At 33.2% G+C, this 27,017-nt stretch overlaps 1 protein-coding gene across 8 annotated transcripts in view; it reads right to left on the reverse strand.

The window, feature by feature from the left end:
- Positions 1 to 27,017, reverse strand: part of LOC129754674 (high affinity cGMP-specific 3',5'-cyclic phosphodiesterase 9A) — a 711,945-nt gene that overhangs the window by 292,939 nt on the left and 391,989 nt on the right. For 2 of the 8 annotated variants that reach the window (XM_055750866.1, XM_055750863.1), the window contains one exon: positions 64 to 101. The exons of the other annotated variants lie outside the window; for them this stretch is intronic. The gene's annotated coding sequence lies outside the window, so the exon portion shown is untranslated. The remainder of the gene's footprint in view (positions 1 to 63; positions 102 to 27,017) is intronic. 8 annotated transcript variants of the gene reach the window in all.

Consider the following 27,017-nt stretch of genomic DNA (forward strand, 5'->3'; position numbering starts at 1 on the left):
TGACCAATCAGAGATTGAAGCTGAGATGGAATTTTTGGGAAAATTAATTCGGACTACTCTCACCTTTCAGCGCCGTCTCGTCTGCTCCACGTGTGAGGAATCTGAAAAAAAAAAAAAAGAATGACAACAAAATTGGGTTAAAAATGAAATTTTGAGAACTTATACTGCAAGATAATTGTTATAAAAAAGACACGATTGACAATAATGACAAAAATGTCAAAAATGTCAAAGATGCCAAAATGACGAAAATGACAAAAATGACAACAATGTATAAAAAGTCAAAAATGACAAAAATGTCGAAAAATACACAAAAATCAAAAATTTTTAAAAAATGTCCAAAATGTAAAAAAATGTCAAAAATGTGAAAAATGTGAAAAATGTCAAAAATGTCAAAAATGTCAAAAATGTCAAAAATGTCAAAAATGTCGAAAAATGTCAAAAATTTCAAAATTGTAAAAAATGTCAAAAATGTCAAAAAAGTCAAAAATGTCAAAAATGTCAAAAATGTCAAAAATGTCAAAAATGTCAAAAATGTCGAAAAATGTCAAAAAATTTCAAAATTGTAAAAAATGTCAAAAATGTCAAAAAAGTCAAAAATGTCAAAAAAGTCAAAAATGTCAAAAATGTCAAAAATGTCAAAAATGTCAAAAATGTCAAAAAATGTCAAAAATGTCAAAAATGTCAAAAATGTAAAAAATGTCAAAATGTCAAAAATGTAAAAAATATCAAAAAAGTCAAGAATGTCAAAAATGTCAAAAATGTCAAAAATGTTAAAAATGTCAAAAATGTCAAAAATGTCACAAATGTCAAAAATGACAAATATGTCAAAAACGTCAAAAATGTCAAAAATGTCAAAAATGTCAAAAATGTCAAAAATGTCAAAAATGTCAAAAATGTCAAAAATGTCAAAAATGTCAAAAATGTCAAAAATGTCAAAAATGTCAAAAATGTCAAAAATGTCAAAAATGTCAAAAATGTCAAAAATGTCAAAAATGTCAAAAATGTCAAAAAATGTCAAAAATGTCAAAAAATGTCAAAAATGTCAAAAATGTCAAAAATGTCAAAAATGTCAAAAATGTCAAAAATGTCAAAAATGTCAAAAATGTCAAAAATGTCAAAAATGTCAAAAATGTCAAAAATGTCAAAAATGTCAAAAATGTCAAAAATGTCAAAAATGTCAAAAATGTCAAAAATGTCAAAAATGTCAAAAATGTCAAAAATGTCAAAAATGTCAAAAATGTCAAAAATGTCAAAAATGTCAAAAATGTCAAAAATGTCAAAAATAGTCAAAAATGTCAAAAATGTCAAAAATGTCAAAAATGTCAAAAATGTCAAAAATGTCAAAAATGTCAAAAATGTCAAAAATGTCAAAAATGTCAAAAATGTCAAAAATGTCAAAAATGTCAAAAATGTCAAAAATGTCAAAAATGTCAAAAATGTCAAAAATGTCAAAAATGTAAAAAATGTCAAAAATGTCAAAAATGTCAAAAATGTCAAAAATGTCAAAAATGTCAAAAATGTCAAAAATGTCAAAAAATGTCAAAAATGTCAAAAATGTCAAAAATGTCAAAAATGTCAAAAAATATCAAAATATCAAAAATGTCAAAAATGTCAAAAATGTCAAAAATGTCAAAAATGTCAAAAATGTCAAAAATGTCAAAAATGTCAAAAATGTCAAAAATGTCAAAAATGTCAAAAATGTCAAAAATGTCAAAAATGTCAAAAATGTCAAAAAATGTCAAAAAAGTCAAAAATGTCAAAAATGTCAAAAATGTCAAAAATGTCAAAAATGTCAAAAATGTCAAAAATGTCAAAAATGTCAAAAATGTCGAAAATGTCAAAAATGTCAAAAAAAACAAAAATGTCAAAAATGTCAAAAATGTCAAAAAATTTCAAAAATGTCAAAAATGTCAAAAATGTCAAAAATGACAAAAATGACAAAAATGACAAAAATGACAAAAATGACAAAAATGACAAAAATGACAAAAATGACAAAAATGACAAAAATGACAAAAATGACAAAAATGTTAAAAATGTCAAAAATGACAAAAAATGACAAAAATGACAAAAATGACAAAAAATGACAAAAATGACAAAAATGACAAAAATGACAAAAATGACAAAAATGACAAAAATGACAAAAATGACAAAAATGACAAAAATGACAAAAATGACAAAAATGACAAAAAATGACAAAAATGACAAAAATGACAAAAATGACAAAAATGACAAAAATGACAAAAATGACAAAAATGACAAAAATGACAAAAATGACAAAAATGACAAAAATGACAAAAATGACAAAAATGACAAAAATGACAAAAATGACAAAAAATGACAAAAATGACAAAAATGACAAAAATGACAAAAATGACAAAAATGACAAAAATGACAAAAATGACAAAAATGACAAAAATGACAAAAATGACAAAAATGACAAAAATGACAAAAATGACAAAAATGACAAAAATGACAAAAATGACAAAAATGACAAAAATGACAAAAATGACAAAAATGACAAAAATGACAAAAATGACAAAAATGACAAAAATGACAAAAATGACAAAAATGACAAAAATGACAAAAATGACAAAATGACAAAAATGACAAAAATGACAAAAATGACAAAAATGACAAAAATGACAAAAATGACAAAAATGACAAAAATGACAAAAATGACAAAAATGACAAAAATGACAAAAATGACAAAAATGACAAAAATGACAAAAATGACAAAAATGACAAAAATGACAAAATGACAAAAATGACAAAAATGACAAAAATGACAAAAATGACAAAAATGACAAAAATGACAAAAATGACAAAAATGACAAAAATGACAAAAATGACAAAAATGACAAAAAATGACAAAAATGACAAAAATGACAAAAATGACAAAAATGACAAAAATGACAAAAATGACAAAAATGACAAAAATGACAAAAATGACAAAAATGACAAAAATGACAAAAATGACAAAAATGACAAAAATGACAAAAATGACAAAAATGACAAAAATGACAAAAATGACAAAAAATGACAAAAATGACAAAAATGACAAAAATGACAAAAATGACAAAAATGACAAAAATGACAAAAATGACAAAAATGACAAAAATGACAAAAATGACAAAAATGACAAAAATGACAAAAATGACAAAAATGACAAAAATGACAAAAATGACAAAAATGACAAAAATGACAAAAATGACAAAAATGACAAAAATGACAAAAATGACAAAAAATGACAAAAAAATGACAAAAATGACAAAAATGACAAAAATGACAAAAATGACAAAAATGACAAAAATGACAAAAATGACAAAAATGACACAAAAATGACAAAATGACAAAAATGACAAAAATGACAAAAATGACAAAAATGACAAAAATGACAAAAATGACAAAAAATGACAAAAATGACAAAAATGACAAAAATGACAAAAATGACAAAAATGACAAAAATGACAAAAATGACAAAAATGACAAAAATGACAAAAATGACAAAAATGACAAAAATGACAAAAATGACAAAAATGACAAAAATGACAAAAATGACAAAAATGACAAAAATGACAAAAATGACAAAAATGACAAAAATGACAAAAATGACAAAAATGACAAAAATGACAAAAATGACAAAAATGACAAAAATGACAAAAATGACAAAAATGACAAAAATGACAAAAATGACAAAAATGACAAAAATGACAAATATGACAAAAATGACAAAAATGACAAAAATGACAAAAATGACAAAAATGACAAAAATGACAAAAATGACAAAAATGACAAAAATGACAAAAATGACAAAAATGACAAAACTGACAAAAATGACAAAAATGACAAAAATGACAAAAATGACAAAAATGACAAAAATGACAAAAATGACAAAAATGACAAAAATGACAAAAATGACAAAAATGACAAAAATGACAAAAATGACAAAAATGACAAAAATGACAAAAATGACAAAAATGTCAAAAATGTCAAAAATGTCAAAAATGTCAAAAATGTCAAAAATGTCAAAAATGTCAAAAAATGTCAAAAATGTCAAAAATGTCAAAAATGTCAAAAATGTCAAAAATGTCAAAAATGTCAAAAATGTCAAAAAATTCAAAAATGTCAAAAATGTCAAAAATGTCAAAAATGACAAAAATGACAAAAATGACAAAAATGACAAAAATGACAAAAATGACAAAATGACAAAAATGACAAAAATGACAAAAAATGACAAAAATGACAAAAATGACAAAAATGACAAAAATGACAAAAATGACAAAAATGACAAAAATGACAAAAATGACAAAAATGACAAAAATGACAAAAATGACAAAAATGACAAAAATGACAAAAATGACAAAAATGACGAAAAATGACGAAAATGACAAAAATGACAAAAGTGACAAAAGTGACAAAATGACAAAAATGACAAAAATGACAAAAATGACAAAAATGACAAAAATGACAAAAATGACAAAAATGACAAAAATGACAAAAATGACAAAAATGACAAAAATGACAAAAATGACAAAAATGACAAAAATGACAAAAATGACAAAAATGACAAAAATGACAAAAATGACAAAAATGACAAAAATGACAAAAATGACAAAAATGACAAAAAATGACAAAAATGACAAAATGACAAAAATGACAAAAATGACAAAAATGACAAAAATGACAAAAATGACAAAAATGACAAAAATGACAAAAATGACAAAAATGACAAAAATGACAAAAATGACAAAAATGACAAAAATGACAAAAATGACAAAAATGACAAAAATGACAAAAATGACAAAAATGACAAAAATGACAAAAATGACAAAAATGACAAAAATGACAAAAATGACAAAAATGACAAAAATGACAAAAATGACAAAAATGACAAAAAATGACAAAAATGACAAAAATGACAAAAATGACAAAAATGACAAAAATGACAAAAATGACAAAAATGACAAAAATGACAAAAATGACAAAAATGACAAAAATGACAAAAATGACAAAAATGACAAAAATGACAAAAATGACAAAAATGACAAAAATGACAAAAATGACAAAAATGACAAAAATGACAAAAATGACAAAATGACAAAAATGACAAAAATGACAAAAATGACAAAAATGACAAAAATGACAAAAATGACAAAAATGACAAAAATGACAAAAATGACAAAAATGACAAAAATGACAAAATGACAAAAATGACAAAAATGACAAAAATGACAAAAATGACAAAAATGACAAAAATGACAAAAATGACAAAAATGACAAAAATGACAAAAATGACAAAAATGACAAAAATGACAAAAATGACAAAAATGACAAAAATGACAAAAATGACAAAAATGACAAAAATGACAAAAATGACAAAAATGACAAAAATGACAAAAATGACAAAAATGACAAAAATGACAAAAATGACAAAAATGACAAAAATGACAAAAATGACAAAAATGACAAAAATGACAAAAATGACAAAAATGACAAAAATGACAAAAATGACAAAAATGACAAAAATGACAAAAATGACAAAAATGACAAAAATGACAAAAAATGACAAAAATGACAAAAATGACAAAAATGACAAAAATGACAAAAATGACAAAAATGACAAAAATGACAAAAATGACAAAAATGACAAAAATGACAAAATGACAAAAATGACAAAAATGACAAAAATGACAAAAATGACAAAAATGACAAAAATGACAAAAATGACAAAAATGACAAAAATGACAAAAATGACAAAAATGACAAAAATGACAAAAATGACAAAATGACAAAAATGACAAAAATGACAAAAATGACAAAAATGACAAAAATGACAAAAATGACAAAAATGACAAAAATGACAAAAATGACAAAAATGACAAAAATGACAAAAATGACAAAAATGACAAAAATGACAAAAATGACAAAAAATGACAAAAATGACAAAATGACAAAAATGACAAAAATGACAAAAATGACAAAAATGACAAAAAATGACAAAAATGACAAAAATGACAAAAATGACAAAAATGACAAAAATGACAAAAATGACAAAAATGACAAAAATGACAAAAATGACAAAAATGACAAAAATGACAAAAATGACAAAAATGACAAAAATGACAAAAATGACAAAAATGACAAAAATGACAAAAATGACAAAATGACAAAAATGACAAAAATGACAAAAATGACAAAAATGACAAAAATGACAAAAATGACAAAAATGACAAAAATGACAAAAATGACAAAAATGACAAAAATGACAAAATGACAAAAATGACAAAAATGACAAAAATGACAAAAATGACAAAAATGACAAAAATGACAAAAATGACAAAAATGACAATAATGACAAAAATGACAAAAATGACAAAAATGACAAAAATGACAATAATGACAAAAATGACAAAAATGACAAAAATGACAAAAATGACAAAAATGACAAAAATGACAAAAATGACAAAAATGACAAAAATGACAAAAATGACAAAAATGACAAAAATGACAAAAATGACAAAAATGACAAAAATGACAAAAATGACAAAAATGACAAAAATGACAAAATGACAAAAATGACAAAAATGACAAAAATGACAAAAATGACAAAAATGACAAAAATGACAAAAATGACAAAAATGACAAAAAAGACAAAAATGACAAAAATGACAAAAATGACAAAAATGACAAAAATGACAAAAATGACAAAAAGGACAAAAAATGTCAAAAATGTCAAAAATGTCAAAAATGTCAAAAATGTCAAAAATGTCAAAAATGTCAAAAATGTCAAAAATGTCAAAAATGTCAAAAATGTCAAAAATGTCAAAAATGTCAAAAATGTCAAAAATGTCAAAAATGTCAAAAATGTCAAAAATGTCAAAAATGTCAAAAATGTCAAAAATGTCAATAATGTAAAAAATGTCAAAAATGTCAAAAATATCAAAAATGTCAAAAATGTCAAAAATGTCAAAAATGTCAAAAATGTCAAAAATGTCAAAAATGTCAAAAATGTAAAAAATGACAAAAATGTTGAAAATGTCGAAAATGTCGAAAATGTCAAAAATGTCAAAAATGTCTAAAAATGTCAAAAATCGTCAAAAATGTCAAAAATGTCAAAAATGTCAAAAATGTCAAAAATGTCAAAAATGTCAAAAATGTCAAAAATGTCAAAAATGTCAAAAATGTCAAAAATGTCAAAAATATCAAAAAATGTGAAAAATGTGAAAATTTTAAAAATGTCAAAAATGTCAAAAATCGTCAAAAATGACAAAAATGTTCAAAATTTCAAAAATGCAAAAATGTCAAAAATGACAAAAATGTCAAAATTGACAAAAATGTAAAAAATATCAAAAATGTCAAAATGTTAAAAATGACAAAAATGACAAAAATGACAAAAATGACAAAAATTACAAAAAATTACAAAAAATTACACAAAAATGACAATAAATTGACACAAAAATGACACAAAAATGACAAAAAAAGGAAAAAAAAATCACAAAAAAATGACAAAAATTACTAAATATTGACATAAAAATAACACAAAAATTGCACAAAAATGACACAAAAGTAACACAAAAACGACACAAAAATAACACAAAAATGACAAAAATGACACAAAAATGACACAAAAATGATACAAAAATGACACAAAAATGACACAAAGATAAAAAATATAATACACAATATGACACAAATGACACAAAAATGACACAAAAGTGATACAAAAATGACACAAAAATGACACAAAAATGACACAAAAATGACACAAAAATGACACAAAAATGACACAAAAATGACACAAAAATGACACAAAAATGACACAAAAATGACACAAAAATGACACAAAAATGACACAAAAATGAAACAGAAATGACACAAAAATGGCACAAAAATGACACAAAAATGACACAAAAATGACGCAAAAATGACGCAAAAATTTCACAAAAATGGCACAAAAATGACACAAAAATAACACAAAATAACACAAAAAGGACACAAAAAAATTGACAAAAAAATGATACAAAAATGATACAAAAAGGCACTAAAAGGTTTCGAAAATGACACGAAAATGACACAAAAATGACACAAAAATGACGCGAAAATGGCACAAAAACGACATAAAATGATACAAACATGACACAAAAATGACTTAAATGACAAAAATTTATAAAAATGACACAATTTATTCAAATGAAAAAAATGACAAAAATGGCAAAATTTAAAAAAAAATTACAAAAATTTGAATTGCCGTCAAGTGAAAAGCAGCCTTTGCACTTGTATTTAGATGAAGAAAAAGTATGTTGTACCTTGGCAAAATCTCGGTATTTTTTGTTTCGTTTTTATAAAATAAAATTATAAGAGCAATATAATGAAACAAACAAATCAAAACCAATGATGACTTTTGTGGAATCCAAATATTCTCTAGAAACGTGAAGGTTTTCATCGACGGAAACCCGAAAACCACGCTCAATACTTCCAAAAAAAACCTCTAAATGCTTATTCCCAAAAAACTCTACCGTTCCGATGTGAAAACTTTAACCAAAACCGAACCGATCAATAATCAATAATCGACTGGGTAATCGGAGGAAATAACTTTTCATCCAACTCCGGAAACCTTCACGCTAGCAAATGTGGTAAACGACAAGAACCTGCTAAAGGAAAGGAGGGGCGGCTAAAAACGGCTCTGAGGGTAGAAAAACTTTTCCCCAACCATAGCTCCGAACCATTTTCATCCTCCGGTCATTCATCTGCGAGTTCGGGTTCGAGTTCGAATTCGTAGTAATCTTGGTTCTTTTGCCAACTTTCAGTTGAATTCAACTGAACTAAGTAAGAAGAATATGGCAGCAGCTTATCCGAAGCTTCTGTTCAGTAATCAGAAGTTTGATTCTTTCAATGACAGGCATAATTGATGGAAAAGTTTGGGCGGAAGGTTGCGTGGCCATCACACATTGAGATTGTTTGTGCTCAAAATGTTGAAAGAATAACTGCTTTAGTTGATGAATTTTTGTTTAAGAGGCTTGGAAAAATATGAGTGGTTTGTTAAAAGTTTTTCATTTAAAATTTGAAGATCCATCACGCCGCCCAGGAAATTAAACTACCTCGGTTACAATTTCGTGCTAAAATTAGTGACACAATTCAAGTTCAAGCACCATTTGTCGCTTATTGTTGCGAGCAACTAAATTGCCATTCCGGGAGGGCTTAGTGCGACATCTCGCCAGCATCATCCCCCCTTACTCACGAAGCTAATTTAATTTTTCGCATGAAAGCTTCCACGATGGTAGCGTTTTTTTTTTCTTGGTCTTCTTCTGACTGTAGAGCACAAAAAAATTCACACACACGGTCACACGACCGGGTTTTTTTTTTTGTTCAAAAAATTATTACATTCTCGTTTTCTCTCGTTTTTTTTTTGGTTTCGCAGATCTAAAACACAGGCAGATTACCGTCAAGTGCACTTTGCTCCCTAATTTTATCTAATTTATAGTCGACGGTTTTCTCGCTTGAGTTGGCAACAACATGAAAACTTGGAGTTGGAGGCATGATGGAAAAAATAAACGGCAACTAGTGTCGGGAAATCGTTGATGCGAAATTACCGATGCGAAATTATAAGACGGCACGTGCCATTTTTACGATTTTGTTTTAAAAGAAATTCTAACCGGAAAACTGCACTTAATCATGTTTGACGTTTTTTTTCTTCCTAAATGACCAATTCCGGTCAATAAGTGTTTTTTTAAAAAATTTAAAGTAGTGATAAAATCATCCCCCCTTTCCTCTTTTGAAAAATCCAAAATAACAAATCACCCAAGACGTCGGTCTGCCGGCAAATGGGGATGATTAACCGGGAAACGACCAGCTGTTTTGTTGAGCCTACCAAAAGTCTTGGGCTCAACATGGAAATAAGACATAATTTCCCTGAACCGAACATTCCGGAAAGTGGGCCAAAGTGGCCCCGGAAACTGTCCCAGGCCCTTTTCGGGCTTTCTGCTACTGCTGTCTGATGGCCACGCGCCGTGGACCCGTTCCTTGATGAAGACGATGTTGGAACGTGTTGGATAAATATTTACCGGATCAACAGTTTCGTGTAAATCTGGTCCTGTCACCGTCATGTCGTCCTGTCGTTTCGTCGTAGTCTCCGGGACTAGATTTTGATGCTCACGCTGTAGTTGTTTTTATGTCGATCCCTTCCGGCTGTTTTCCGGTTGATGGCGTACTCCGGTCGCGCCATTGCGATTGAGTTGACATGGTTCAGGTTTCCGGATTTCTGGCATCAGGTCTTTTGTGATCCCCAACCTAAAATCTCCGGTTCCCGGTTCTCGGGGGGATGATGGATTCCGGGGATTGTTGATTGAATCCCACACGACAACGACGTCGGTGTCTTTTTAGGGCCAAGGATAAGAGCTTCAAGCTCAAATTTTGATCAATGGGTCGGTCTTGATTAGTAAACCAGGTATGAATGAGCTCAATGGTTAACGATTTATACTTCTCAATAGCCGGAAGCCAATCAAACTTATTCCAAATCAGAAGCGTATAATTAAATCTCAGCAGAAGGAGAGCTGGAAAAGTATTCGGAAAGCTTTTTTAGATAGTAGCTTTACAAATCTAATTTTTTTACGTTTCCGGTAGTTAAAGTCAAATAGAAGAAAAACACATCGATTAGTTACTTTTTACTCTGTTCCTTCAATGGTGACAAAAATTTATGGACAACATTCAGCAGATACCTTCTTATAAGAAGAGCACATTTCACAGACTCAAACCCAAAAAATTGAAACAAAACAGTAAACCCACGTTAATAATACTAGAACATTATTCCCGTAGCTATCAACATTATTCGGAAACACAATTCAAAATTCCAAAAATAGCTCCCATATCCCGCCTGTCGAAGAGGTGATAAATATTGGTCCAAAACGAAGCCTATGATGACGGTTGGCAATAAACCATACCTCGGTACCTAAAACTGACCGCTCATAAATCCATCAGCCATCCAATATAATAAACCGCGCTATAAATGTATGATCAAAGTTAACCCTCCCCCGCAAAAGGTTTTTCCATCGAACAGCATAAATCAAACACTCCGATACATGTTCCTTCTCTGGGTAACTATGTATTTATGTGGGTAAAGACTAGCTTCATCGTTCCGGTTTTCCTTCGTTAAACATTTCCTGCTTCCTACTTAGAATAAATCGAATGAAAAAAAAAGTCAAACCTCCTTCTCTCGATTCTGTTTTTTTTTGTGAAGGTACGTGTGTATTTCCCAAAAAAAAGCCTCGATCATCAGGATTGATGTGGGTCCGTGCCAAAGAACCGCAAAATGTTCACACCCACAATTGACCTTACCCCGGCCAACAACATTTAGCTCAATGCCATCAGTTTCCTCAATCATCCTTCAAACCCCTCCCCACTCTTTTTGGCGTAGAACGTGACCAGACAGAATTATTTCGTTACGTCGGCAACCAACCGTAGCCGAATAAAATTGATCCGGAATTTCCTCACAAAACACCCACCCCCAATTTTGATTGTCATTTCTTATTGGAAAATGTCACTATTTTAAATTTCTAACGTTCGTTAAACAAGCCGGATTTCCAACTTTTCGAATTTTAAAATTTTCGACAGTTTGGCTTTCCGATTTTCGGCTGACGGCTTTCGACTTTTGACTTTCGAATTTCGACTTTCGACTTTTCGAATATTCAATATTTCAACTTTTCGACCTTTCGACCTTTCGACTTTTCGACTATTCAACTTTTCGACTTTTCGACTTTTCGACTTTTCGACTTTTCGACTTTTCGACTTTTCGACTTTTCGATTTTTCGACTTTTCGACTTTTCGACTTTTCGACTTTTCGACTTTTCGACTTTTCGACTTTTCGACTTTTCGACTTTTCGACTTTTCGACTTTTCGACTTTTCGAATTTTCGAATTTTCGACTTTTCGACTTTTCAACTTTTTGACTTTACGACTTTTCGACTTTTCGACTTTTCGACTTTGTAACTTTTCGACATTTCAACTTTTCGACTTTTCGACTTTTCGACTTTTCGACTTTCCCACTTTCCGACTTTTCGACTTTTCGACTTTTCGACTTTTCGACTTTTCGACTTTTCGACTTTTCGACTTTTCGACTTTTCGACTTTTCGACTTTTTGACGTTTCGACTTTTCGACTTTTCGACTTTTCGACTTTTCGAATTTTCGTCTTTTCGACTTTTCGACTTTTCGACTTTTCGACTATTCGACTTTTCGACTTTTTGACATCGATTTTTCGACTTTTCGACTTTTCGACTTTTCGACCTTTCGACTTTTCGACTTTTCGACTTTTCGACTTTTCTACTTTTCGACTTTTCGACTTTTCGACTTTTCGACTTTTCGACTTTTCGATTTTTCGACTTTTCGACTTTTCGACTTTTCGACTTTTCGACTTTTCGACTTTTCGACTTTTCGACTTTTCGACTTTTCGACTTTTCGACTTTTTGACTTTTCGACTTTTCGACTTTTTAACCTTTCGACTTTTCGAATTTCGACTTTTCGACTTTTCGACTTTTCGACTTTTCGACTTTTCGACTTTTCGACTTTTCGACTTTTCGACTTTTCGACTTTTCAACTTTTCGACTTTTCAAATTTTCGACTTTTTGACTTTTCGACTTTTCGACTTTTCGACTTTTCGACTTTTCGACTTTTCGACTTTTCGACTTTTCGACTTTTCGACTTTTCGACTTTTCGACTTTTCGATTTTTCGACTTTTCGACTTTTCGACTTTTCGACTTTTCGACTTTTCGACTTTTCGACTTTTCGACTTTTCGACTTTTCGACTTTTCGACTTTTCGACTTTTCGACTTTTCGACTTTTCGACTTTTCTTCTTTCGACTATTCGACTTTTCGACTTTTCGACATTTCGACTTTTCGACATTTCGACTTTTCGACATTTCGACTTTTCGACTTTTTCAACATTTCGACTATTTGAATTTTCAACTTTTCGACTTTTCAACTTTTCAACTTTTCGACTTTTCAACTTTTCAATTTTTCGACTTTTTGACTTTTCGACTTTTCGAATTTTCGACTTTTCGACTTTTCGACTTTTCGACTTTTCGACTTTTCGACTTTTCGACTTTTCGACTTTTCGACTTTTCGATTTTTCGACTTTTCGACTTTTCGACTTTTCGATTTTTTTGCTTTTCGACTTTTCGACTATTCGACTTTTCGACTCTTCAACTTCTCGACTTTTCAACTTTTCAACTCTTCCACTTTTCGACTTTTCTTCGACTTTTCGACTTTTCAACTTTTCGACTTTAAAACTTTTAAACTTTTCAACTTTTCAACTTTTCAACTTTTCAACTTTTCAACTTTTCAACTTTTCAACTTTTCAACTTTTCAACTTTTCAACTTTTCAACTTTTCGACTTTTCGACTTTCCCACTTTCCGACTTTCCGAATTTCCGACTTTCCGACATTCCGATTTTCCGAATTTTCAACTTTTCGACTTATCGATTTTTCGACTTTTCGACTTTTCGAGTTTTCGACTTTCCGACTTTTCGACTTTTCGACTTTTCGACTTTTCGACTTTTCGACTTTTCGATTTTTCGACTTTTCGACTTTTCGACTTTTCGACTATTCGACTTTTCGACTCTTCAACTTCTCGACTTTTCAACTTTTCAACTCTTCCACTTTTCGACTTTTCTTCGGCTTTTCGACTTTTCAACTTTTCGACTTTAAAACTTTTAAACTTTTCAACTTTTCAACTTTTCAACTTTTCAACTTTTCAACTTTTCAACTTTTCAACTTTTCAACTTTTCAACTTTTCAAATTTTCAACTTTTCAACTTCTCGACTTTCCGACTTTCCGAATTTCCGACTTTCCGACTTTCCGACTTTCCGACTTTCCGACTTTCCGAATTTCCGACTTTTCGAATTTTCGACTATCCGACTTTCCGACTTTCCGACTTTTCGACTTTCTGATTTTCTGACTTTCTGACTATCCGACTTCCTGATTTTCTGACTTTCTGACTTTCTGACTTTCTGACTTTCTGACTTTCTGACTTTCTGACTTCCTGACTCTCTGACTTTCTGACTTTCTGACTTTCTGACTTTCTGACTTTCTGACTTTCTGACTTTCTGGCTTTCTGACTTTCTGACTTTCTGATTTTCTGACTTTCTGACTTTCTGACTTTCTGGCTTTCTGACTTTCTGACTTTCTGACTTTCTGACTTTCTAACTTTCTGACGTTCTGACTTTCTGAATTTCTGACTTTCTGACTTTCTGACTTTCTGGCTTTCTGACTTTCTGATTTTCCGACTTTCTGACTTTCTGACTTTCTGACTCTCTGACTTTCCGACTATCTGACTTTCTGATTTTCTGACTTTCTGACTTTTTGACTTTCTGACTTTATACTATCTGACTTTAGATTTTCAATTTTCGATTTTCGATTTTCGATTTTCGCTTTTCGATTTTCGATTTTCGATTTTCGATTTTCGATTTTCGATTTTCGATTTTCGATTTACGATTTTCGATTTTCGATTTTCGATTTTCGATTTTCGATTTTCGATTTTCGATTTTCGATTTTCGATTTTCGATTTTCGATTTTCGATTTTCGATTTTCGATTTTCGATTTTCGATTTTCGATTTTCGATTTTCGATTTTCGATTTTCGATTTTCAATTTTCGATTTTCGATTTTAGATTTTCGATTTTCGATTTTTGATTTTTGATTTATTTCAACTAGATTTTAACTGCTGACTTCTAACTTCTGACTTCTGACTTCTGACTTCTGACTTCTGACTTCTTATTTCTGACTTCTGACTTCTGACTTCTGACTTCTGACTTCTGACTTCTGACTTCTGACTTCTGACTTTTGACCTTCTGACTTTCTGACTTCTGACTTCTGACTTCTGACTTCTGACTTCTGACTGCTGACTTCTGACTTCTGACTTCTTATTTCTGACTTCTGACTTCTGACTTCTGACTTCTGACTTCTAACTTCTGACTTCTGACTTCTGACTTCTTACTTTTGACCTTCTGACTTTCTGACTTCTGACTTTTGACTTCTGACTTCTGACTGCTGACTTCTGACTTCTTATTTCTGACTTCTGACTTCTGACTTCTGACTTCTGACTTCTGACTTCTAACTTCTGACTTATTATTTCTGACTTTCCTGTTTCCTGTGGATGATTCCTCCTCTGGAGCTCACTTTCTCGATTAGGCCTGATTTTTTACATTTTAATACTTCCATTTGAATTCCTCTTGCGTGTGGGGTTAGATGCTCGTTGACATAGATGCGATTGTCTGAATCGAATCCTATGTTGCGTAACGTCAGGGAACGTTGTGCGATGTAGCGTTTGTAGAATTCCAAAGTCGAGCTTTTCATGGCAAACTCGCAAAGAATTAGTGGTTTCGTTCCGGATGCGATCGGGGTTTTTGCTAGTCGTTTAAGCTCTACTAGTGGACAGATCGTAAAGCTCAATTGACTAGCAATCTTTTGAAAAATTTCATTAAGATTCTCCTGTGATTCATAAGGAATTCCTGAGATGATGATTTCACGGGATTTTTCCATACGCTCTAGGGCTTCAGCAGACAAGAAGGATTCCTCACGGATATTGTTCATTTCAGTGTTTAGTGAAGTGATTTGCGTAAAACACTCACTTTGGAAAGAAGATACCTTCTGTTCTATGTAATCAATTCGTTTACCAAGCTCAGTTCGACAGTTGTCAATTTTTTCTTCCAGGCTGGAGTGTGATTGATTCATTTTAGCTTCGATTTTCCTCCACAACTCGTCAAAACTGGTGATTGACTCCGATGCAATTTGGTTAATGTCTTCACGGGAACGTCTCTTCGAATGCGAATCTGAATCAACAAGCAGGGATGACGGTGATGTTGATCTTGTGATTTTTGACATATTGCTAGTCCGTTCTCCGTGAAAATAAGTCGTAGTTTTTTTTCCTGAAGGGCTGAATCATTTCACAACAAACAATAAGCGGCAATGCGGTTTTTAAGGATAACTTTACAAACACTTTTTGTAGCTCAAAGTCTCAAAAAATCATGAAACTTTATATGATTTGGCTACGAGAGTCACTCACGACGTTTAAGAACGGGTCTATAAAATCCGCGATAACGTTTATTAGGAAAATATCCGAAATAGTCGGGAGCACTTTTAAATAGCGGTTAACGTAACATCCCTTCAGGAACGATGATCATGAACGATAATTATGGGTGATTTGTGTACTAACGCTGGTCGTTTTTATTGAAACAAACAATTTCCAAAATTTTAAGGAAGGAATACAGATTTAGAAGTTTATTCAAGAAATTTAAATTTATTTAAAAATTTCTGAACGAAGCTTGAAGAAACACGTTTATATTTCTGAGAGTACAACGCAATTCATTTTTTATTGCTCCCGATTTTCCTTTGCCTTGAAACAACGTCCCAGTAGTGGAAAACAACCTTCAAATTCCTAAATTTTAACCTACGGGTCATGGAAAAAAACAAACCCATGACCGTCGCCAACCAACCTCAACCTGAAGCCTGTTAAGGCAGGCAGGGGGGAAGGGCACTTCCAAATGGTCTCCGACGACGACCGTCCGAATCAATTTATATCCTAGCTAACTAGTAGCATATGAAGATAAATTCGAAGAAAAAGCCATGTCAATCACTGCCAAAAAGGCATGAAAACAAAATCGAGTAATCAAGTCCACTCAATCAATAATGCAAATTCCCATCGCATCGCGCGTCATTCAACTTTTCCACCAAACAAACGGTCGAATGGACGGACAGCCTCCATTCGTCCGTATCGGATCGTCATCATCACCGGCATGCGATTCTTCCTTGACCCGGGTCCGGGTTCTGTTTTTCCCTTTCCCCACAACTTCTGAAATGGGTACAGAGGGACGACACAAACACATTTTACCTGAACGAGAAAATCTGCTTTACCTTTTAACCTGTCAATCGATTGTAAACGAAAATTTAGAACGGAAAACCTCACCCGGCGGCCAGCGTTTGCCTGCTTGACCGATCCGATTCGAACCGATATGGTTTCGGAATGGGGGGATGAGTGCAGAACTGTTGAGAGAATGGGGGGATGAACTGGCCGAAGACGGAAATAGTTTTCGCTAAAATTCTGCTACTGACAGAATTATTATTACATGAGCCGGATGAGCTTTCCACTAGGGGAAGCGACAAACAAAATGGGGAAGTGTGGGGGTAGATTGGGTCGTTTCAATCGATGGGGCTCAAGAGGAATGTCATTCACTTTTGCTATCTGGACTCCTGCTGTTTAGGGATGGAACTATGGGTATTTTTTGTGTAAAATCAGAGCGGGCTCTCAGTTGGAAATTTAATGAGCCGGCTTCCCACTGCGAGTCGAACAATGATCTTTAATTTCCCGAACAACTCTTACAACCCAGCTTTTGAATGAGCTTCGCGCCCATTTTACAATTCAATAATTGTCGAGAGTAAAGCCCCCGTTAGAGGCCCTTGATTCGATCATTATTTCAATTTCCTAACAAATGTCTCTCGAGTAACGGCTTTTCCGGGAAAAGGGCGCAAATGTTCGATAATAGGCTCTCGGCACGGTCTACTAGCTTTTTGTTGCTTCTCCCCTTCTAAAGACCTCCTTCGAACCAACCCACCCCCACAAAACGGATCCAAGCCTTCGAAAAAGCTTTAGGGCAACCTGCTGATGTAAACAGAAACAGGCACGACGGCACCCGGAAAGAAAATCCGCTTACGCGAAGAGCTAGGGCGAATAAACACGCTCATTACGGGTGCCAAATCGTGCGGAAACTCGCTGCCTGGCGATGTTCTGTTTCGCCATTTCCCGCGTTCAATTTTGGAGTACTGGTTTGGTGTAGGCCGAAAATTACCCTACCATGAGTCTTCAACAAACAACAAACGAGGATTCCTTTACGGAGATATTTCTGGGCTAGTGGTGGAGGTGCCACAATCATGCCTAAAGTGAAGCGATATTTCGCAGGATATTTACTATACCAATTGAGACGCGTTTGTTCTGATGGTTCTGTAATGGTTATAAATCTTACCACTTCTTCTTTCCAGGGGATTATTTCAAATGGCCCATAACAGCTAAGGGAGATTTTCAAATTCAAATTGTAGCTGAAAAAGGTTTTGAAATAATTTTACAAATTTAAAGTTCTGGAATATAGATTAACCAATAGTGAAATATTATCGGAAAACCATCATCATTAAAATTCCAAAAACATGCCAGAAGGTCAAGTACATAGGTCATTCCAGATGGTTGAATTACCTTTTTGGAAATTTTGTTCCAAGAATCCTGAAGAATAGATTTTTCTGTTTTAATAACTTTATGTTCAGAAGATCATCGTTTCGTGCAGATGGTAATTTCCGACCTTTTTTTTTATTATTATAATTTTGTGTTTTGCTGTTACAAGAACTTATTGTTTTTAATTTATTTATGCTTACGTAGCCTGCACAGCAAAATGTATATTTCCAATGCTCGAAACTAGAAAAAAAAACTTATATAGTAAAGTTTTCAATACATTGGGGGTATCGGCCAAATTTTTCCGAATATTGATCCGATTTCAGAATATAATAGCCAGGATTGGATACGTGCGGGTCAAATTCTGGAAAACTTAATGCAGGGAAGGAAATTGATATAATTTTCAGTGAACTTCTCTTGCGATGTATTTTTGTAAATTTTGTCAAGTAAATTTTGTAAAAGCGTGCAATGAAGAAGTTTTTTAATTCAATTTTTGGCCAAAAACCACTCTTTTTCCAAAGCAAGACTATTTTTGATAGAATTTTCTGTTTTCTGAAGCTTGATCTTCAAGCATTACTCAAAATTTTTAATTTGGTAGAAGTTATGATAAGTTTAGCCGATTGTCCTCCTTCGGCACACAATAAACATATTTGACTTTTTATCACCTCGCCACAGATTTTGCATAATGACAAAATTCCAGATCCATCCCAAGCAAGGAATCAACTTTGTAAAACATATTGGCATGCTATGCAGGGAAAATGGTCGCATTTGGAGGTCTCAGTTAGTCTTGTTTGTATGTTTGGCCATTCTTCATGTCAATCGTTATGAAACACTGACTGATTGATAGTCAGCCTCCTCAAGTACTAGAAATCAAATTTTTAAATTTTTGCTCCTTGTTGATCTCCCGAACATTCAAACTAGACTTGTCAAAGAAAAGATTTTGGCTGAAAAACTGCCAGGTTCCCGCTGAAGAGTTCGTTTGCCGTCTGTTGGCAACTGGGAGCACTGCTAACACAGCAGCGGCGCTTCGTCGTCGCTGACAACTGACAGTTCCGTGATTTGGTGCAGACGTTCATTCCAGTCCAGCAGTCGAACCGGAAATAAAGTTTAAGTGCTTACTAGCCAAGTCGGTCTAATCCTAATGTGCTTAAGCTAAAATACTCCTATTGAACTAAGAGTGAAATACTCAATTCGGCGTAGACTGAAGGATTTAAGTCGAAACAGATTATACTTTGAGCTTTTAGCCAAGTATCCAGATTGGTAACCCTTCCGGTTGTCGGGAACTAATTACATTGGTAGCAACACCGTTTATGTAAGTCACTTTTCCAGTTATATCTAAATTGAAAAACTCCTAATTGTACTTAAAATAAATTACAGTTTGAAGCTGTATTCAACTGCTATCAAAGCGGCGTTTTTTCTCCTTCCACAACCCGGAACACCGTCCATAACGAAACTTTTCAAAAAAGTCCCCCGCTAGCAGCCCAAATATTTTGTACACTATTTTACCACTGTTAGATCCCCTAGAACTCCCTACCACACGAATTTTTGTCGAAAAATTTATTTCTAGCTGTTTTAGGTCTTCCACTGGAACTTTTCTGGATTTTTCTCGTTCCTGCCAAAAAAAAATTTGTCTATATGCATCTGTATTGGACGCTATCTGAAAAACTACCTGACAGATTGACACCAAATTCTGTACACGTTTACATAGTATTTCTAGGCAGCTTCACTAAAAATAATATCAATTTCGATTCAAGCTTTCAAAAGTTATTTACAAACCAAAGTGGTACTTTTTTTTCGAATACTCTTCTTAACTCATGTAACGTTTTATCAATTCTAATGAAACATTCACAACGTATGGCGAAATTTCCCAACAAAAACATTTTTGCTAACTATTTGGGAAAGTCGGGTAAAACGGACACCCTAAGGTAGAATCGCAATAGACACATTCCAAGCGCTTGTACCGCTCAAAAGTGATTATTATCCGTTCGCGTATCAAAAAATCTCAAAATTGTCTATAATTTTGATAATTCAAATCACACAAAACCAACGGAAAAAAGAGAAAAAAAATTTTTTACACATGTTTTAGATGATTTTGAAAATCAGTTTTTTTGTTGAAAAAAGTGGTGTTTTTGACAACTTTTACAAAATCAATAATTTTAGTACATGGATGATTTTTTTTGGAATTATTTTTAGTATGTTCAGAAGCCAAAAAACATGGCTTCATTTTGTAGAAAAAAGAATTTGTTTATATCCAATGTAGTTGGTTTGAAAAGCGAACAAAAACAGTCGCAAATGTCACAGTCGACAAAAACACGTCACAAAAAAAGGGAAGTTTTTAATTTTACGAGAAAACTCTGACTTTTTTAAAATAAAAAATGAGATTTTTTGAAAATTATAAGACTATTCTAAAACTCTAAAATTTATAGAAATCGGTTAGAATCTAGCTGAGTTACAACAGCGCGAATGAGTGAATTCACGTCACAAAATTTGATTTTTTGTTAAATGTTTTGACCCTCGAGATGGTCGGATTTTTACAAATCGAGCATAATTTTGTTTATTTTTTTTTTTAATAAGTTCAATATTTTCAAATAAAAATACAAAAAGATTGAAAAAAAAAATTTTTTTTTGTGAATCTTTAAATGAAGACAGTAGTAATTTTAACATATGATCCCTCAATATGCTGCTATTCAAGTGCCAATCAAAATAAGGAAAAAGTGAGATCTAAATACTGAAAATTTATGATTGTAAAAGTCGGAACAGCAAAATATCGTTTTTGAAAGTGTACATAAAATTTGAAGACTCCAAAGAATGGTTCAGTATAACCACAGTATAACTTTATATTCGTGACGTGAATTCAGTCAACTACCTTGTTCTGTTTGAACTGAGTGAATTCACGTCACAACTTCAAATAAGCATAACTTCGTTCGTTGTTGTTCAATTGAAAAGCTACGTACATCAAATTGTGGGTAATTGTTTTCTTTACAGCTCATTAGAAGACATAGATATTCTATTTCCACAAAGAGATTAGGAAGATGTATGTACTAAAGTCCAAAATGGTTAGTTCTAGCGTGAATTCACGTCACAAAAGTAATCAATCATAACAAAAACAACTTAAATTTTAAAATGACCAAATTATATTCATTTTGAAGGAAATTCAATTTGCGACCGTTTGTTACAATTTTTTTCATTTTCAAGTAAATTGGTTGACTTCTAGAATGAGAACAGTGCAGAAAAGTCCGGAAAAGCGATTTCACGTCACGGTGGAATGTGGCAATAGTTCATCAGATATTGCTTTTTTCATCGCTGTCGCAGTTTTTCGAAATATTCGAGAAAAACTGGAATTGCGTAAAAAAGGTATATATTGCCGAAAAAATTGTTTTACCTTTGTACATATTTTTTTGGATTGAGCATTTGAGAATATTTTAAACCAAAAATTAACCAACTTGTTCGAATCCGGTAGCGGAACAGTGTGGTTTTCGTAATTCCGTATTTTATAGGCACTATTTACACCTGGGATCAATTTTAAGCCGCTTTTATGGCCTGTTTGCGATACTGGGAATTTTTTAACAGACAATTGCTCTTGCCAATGTCTTTTGAAAGCAAATGAAGGATCACACCGATAAAAAATTCGATATATCTGAAGAAACTGATGTGTCCGTTTTACCCGACCTAGCAACCTTTTTTTAAGGCATTTGTTGCTCAAGTCCGTCGACCAAAGTTATAAGTGTCAAGCAACATTTCACTCCGTTCAGCAGATTTGAATTTCTGATCAAATTTCATGAAAAAAAAAAAATATTTAAGGTGCCAAAAATTTGTGGAATCGAAATTTTTTCTCAATTTTGGGTTCAAATTTTCCCACTGTGCAATTTGGACTAAATTAGGGAGGTTTATAAAACTGGAAAACTGATTTTTGAGAGACATCGAGTTAAATTTATTGAAAGTTGGGCAAACTTTGGAGGAGAATAGGAATACTGAAACCCCTTTTTTATTTTCATCATGTCTTTTTGGCAGCGTGTAATTCCAAGATTATATGCTCCAAAAGTTAGAACGATTTATGAACCCATAGATAAACTAGAGACATTTTCGTGAGTCGAAAAAAATTGTGATATTTTTTTTAAGTTAAAGGATACTTGATCCTTGGTTCAAGGTGTCCTAACCCTAGGCAATCTCAGGCAAAATCCAAAGATAAAAGGTCCGTTGACTGTTGTTGGCCATATAAGTTCCCATTTCACAGTTTGTGAGTGTCAGACAGAGAGAATTCTAAAAGTTTTTCTTCTACCCTGGAGTCATTGCATACTTAAAGGCGCTATATTCTTATCTATCTTGAGTTTGTTTGTTTGTTTGTTTGTTTGTTTGTTTGTTTGTTTGTTTGTTTGTTTGTTTGTTTGTTTGTCCTCTATAGACTCAGCCGTCTTAAGAGCTAGAGGTTTGAAATTTGGCATGGATGCTCATTAGGACCAGGAATGATGAAAAATGTTTTCAGATTTTCGGATGACCCCTTCTGAAGGGGGTCGTCCATACAAGACAAATATTGTTTTCGCGTTTTTCACGTTATTTTTCGTCGAATCGTGATGAAAATTCGCACATGAGGGTTTTGAGAGATGGGAAATCGATTTCAGGTATTGAATATTGGATCAGAGGTCGGCAAAAGGGGTCGTCCATATTAACTTTTCAATATTTTTGTGATATTGACGTGATTGTACGTCGGTTTGAGATAAAAATTTGTGCTCGGAAGGTTTTAGAGACGTGCAATCGAGTGCCGGTATCAAATTATGTGTAAGGGGCCAGTCAAAGGGGGCGTCCATATTCACTGTTCGCTATTTTTGTTATAATGACGTTATTATACATCGGATTCAGATGAAAATTGGTACACGAGAGTTTCGAATGATAAACAATCGATTCCAGGTGTCAAATTCAGTGTAAGGGGTCGGCAAAAGGGGTCATCCATATCAACTTTTCAATATTTTTGTGATATTGACGATATTATTCATCGGATTGAGAAGAAAATTTGCGCTCGGATATTTTTAGGGACACGCAATCGATTGCCGGTATCAAATTTTGTATAAGGGGCAAGTCAAAGGGGTCGTCCATATTAACTAATCGCTATTTTTGCGATATTGGCGTGATTATACATCGGGTTCTGATGAAAATTAGTGCACGAGAATTCTGAATGATGTGCAAACGATTTCAGATATCAAATTTTGTGTAAGGGACCGACAAAAGGGGTCATCCATATTACCTTTTCAGTTTATTTGTGATATTGACGTTATTATACATCGGATGGAGATGAAAATTTGCACATAGAAGTTATTAAGGACATTGATTTCAATTATCCAATTTTGGGTCAGGGGTTGGCCAAAAAGGACGTCCAGATTAACTATTCACTGTTTTTTTGCGATGTTGACGTTATTATGCAATGGATTGGTTTGAAACTTTGCACACGGTAGTTTTAAAGCAAGGGCAATCGATTTCAGAGATCAAAATGCTGAAAAAAGGCCACTGATCTGCAACGGTCAAGTCGAAATTTATACACATTTATTGGAGTTGGAGTTCTGATTTCAATATTTGTATCAAACGACAAAAAAGGGGGTCTATTAACTGTCAAATTTGCATTGCAATAATTACGTGAGTTGGTATCGCATCCAAACGAAAATTCATAAAATGTTTTGGCACAGTCAATTGATTCCTGATTTCAAATTATGTAGCATACGACAAAAAATAAGTGAACGTAGGTACATGCAACATGTTCAACATTTTTGAAATTATTTAAAAAAAAAACATTCGGAATTGCATCTGGAAAATGCCTGTAAATTGACTTTCATTTAAACTGTTCATGACTTATTCTAAATTGAAAGCGAAACGGAGTTCGTATGGGATCAGCTAGTTTTTAGATAAAAAACAGTGTTTTGAATCCTGTTTATCAGGTAATTACTGGATAAATATTAGTGTTTGAATGCAAATTAATAGTCTCGTGTTTAGTTATAATCACGATCCATAAAAAAAAATTATTGAACTCTGGGAATCCTTTGAACCCATAACATATATTTTGGAAAAAATGACTATTACTTTGAAAATATGGCATTATGAAGTTCATATTCTTCTTGAACGATTGACAAATTGGAAGAAATATTTTTATTAATATTTTTCATGTGGGTAACATTTTAAAGTGATAATAAAAATCTTCAAGTTACATTTCGTTAATTTTTTAAACTAAATTCAAAAACTAAAAATTTTAAATTTTTAAAATTGATGAGATAACACCATTGTTGTTTTGTTCTATTTGGCACATTTTTCTAGAACATTTTATCTTTGTAAGACATTTCGGTTTCGATGTTTAGCGAAGGAATCAAGTATCCCCAAGGATCAAGTATCCTCATTCTCCCCTACGGTATGAATTGATCCACTCGGTCAATGCTGTGTGTTTTTACGGCATGGCAGAAAAACTATGACGATTAACTCTCGTTCCCATCTGCCTCAGATAGTATACTATTTAAACTGTCGGATGGCCAAGATAAAGGATGAAAATTGATGTTAGGATGTTAGGATGGATACGGATAATTGAGACTGCAATTTCACGAAATCTAACTTTCGATGCAAGGAACAGTAAAAGCAAAAGAGTTTTTGTTGGCAAGATGGATTATCAAAAGTGTTAGTTAAAAACCGGAACGAGAACACAACATGAGCTGAAAATATTGCTATAATATTGCTGTAATATTACTGTAATATATGAAGACTAAACTGTCCTGAACTGGACCGAAATCCTAAACTGGATCGAAGTTCCCAACTGGCTATTTTGCCTTATCTGAACCAATGTCCTAATCTGGACCAGAATCTTCAACAGGCAATTTTGCCTCAACTGTACCGAAGTCCAAACTGAACCAAAATCATCCACTGGCAATTTTGCCTTTTCTGAAACAAAGTCCTCAACTGATCAGAAGTCCCCAACTGGCAACTTTGCCTCAACCTGCCTAAATTGGACCGAAGCTCCTGACAGGCAACTTCGCCTCATCTACACAAACGTATAAAGCTGGCCGAAGTCCTTAACTGGACCGAATCCCCGAACTGTACCGAAGTTCTAACTGGACCGAAGCCTTTACTAGACAGAAGTCCTTACTGAACCGGAGTCCTAACTGGATCGAGGTCCTAAACTGGACCGAAGTCCTATACTGGCTGAAGTCCTAACTAAACCGAAGAGTCCTGAACTAGACCGAAGATCTAGCTGGACCGGAGTCCTAAACTGGACCGAAGTCCTACATTGGACCGAAGTTCAAACTGGACCGTAGTCCTAACTGGACCGACGATCTAACTGGACCGGAGTCCTAAACTGGACCGAAGTCCTAAACTGGACCGAAGTCCTAAACCGGACCGAAGTCCTAAACTGGACCGAAGATCTTACTGGACCGAAGTCCTAAACTGGACCGAAATCCTAATTGAATCGAAGTCCTGAACTTGACCGAAGATCTAACTGGACCAGAGTCCTAAACTGGACCGAAGTCCTAAACTGGACCGAAGTCCTAAACTGGACCGAAGTCCTAAACTGGACCGAAGTCCTAAACCGGACCGAATTCCTAAAAGAACCGAAGTCCTAAACTGGACCGAAGATCTAACTGGACCGAGGTTCTGAACTGGACCGAAGTCCCAAACTGGAACGAAGTCCTAACTGGACCGGAGTCCTAAACTGGACCGAAGTCCAAACTGGAACGAAGTCCAAACTGTAACGAAGTCCTAACTGGACCGGATTCCTAAACTGGACCGAAGTCCTAACTGGACCGAAGTCCCTGAACAACTGGACCGAGAGGTCCTAAACTGGACCGAAGTCCTAACTGAACCGAAGTCCCTGAACTTGACCGAAGATCTAACTGGACCGGAGTCCTAAACTGGACCGGAAGTCCTACACTGGACCGAAGTTCAAACTGGAACGAAGTCCTAACTGGACCGAAGTCCTGAACTGGACCGAAGATCTAACTGGACCGGAGTCCTTAACTAGATCGAAGTCCTTACTGGATCGAGGTACTGAACTGGACCAAAGATCTAACTGGACCGGAGTCCTAAACTGGACCGAAGTCCTAACTGGACCGAGGTCCTGAACTGGACCGAAGATCTAACTGGACCGGAGCCCTAAACTGGACCGAAATCCTTACTGGACCGAAGTCCTGAACTAGACCTAAGATCTAACTGAACTGAAGTCCTAAACTGGATCGAAGTCTTAACTGGACCGAGGGTCCTGATCTGGACCTAAGATCTAACTGGACCGAAGTCCTAAACAAGACCGAAGTCCTAACTAGACTGAAGTCCTAAACTGGACCGAAGTCCTAACTGAATCGAAGTCCTGAACTTGCCCGAAGATCTAACTGGACCGGACTCCTAAACTGGACCGAAGTCCTACATTGGACCGAAGTCCAAACTGGACCGTAGTCCTAACTGGACCGACGATCTAACTGGACCGGAGTCCTAAACTGGACCGAAGTTCAAACTGAACTTTTAACTGAAATTAAAAAAAAAATCTATGGTGGGTTTGTTACTATAGGTATAACTAATATTATTTGAAGAAGTTTTCCGAAAATTTCGTGATTTTAGACAATGTATGTAGATTTGAAAAACGTCTCAGAAGATAGTGTGTGTTTTCCATTCAAGTTTCACTGTAAGATTTTTGAGTGTCTCGTCTGCTAGGGACACAAACTTGATTGCTGAACCACAGTCCCACAAAAGTGGTGTATTGTATTGAAAAATGCCTGTTACCAGTCAATATCTCAGCATAAAAAATAATTTCCCATTTTTCGCTTACGAACGCATAACTTCTGAAGTTCTACAGTCAACA

This window comes from Uranotaenia lowii, chromosome 3 (genome assembly GCF_029784155.1).
Source record: "Uranotaenia lowii strain MFRU-FL chromosome 3, ASM2978415v1, whole genome shotgun sequence".
In the NCBI taxonomy this organism is placed as follows: domain Eukaryota; kingdom Metazoa; phylum Arthropoda; class Insecta; order Diptera; family Culicidae; genus Uranotaenia; species Uranotaenia lowii.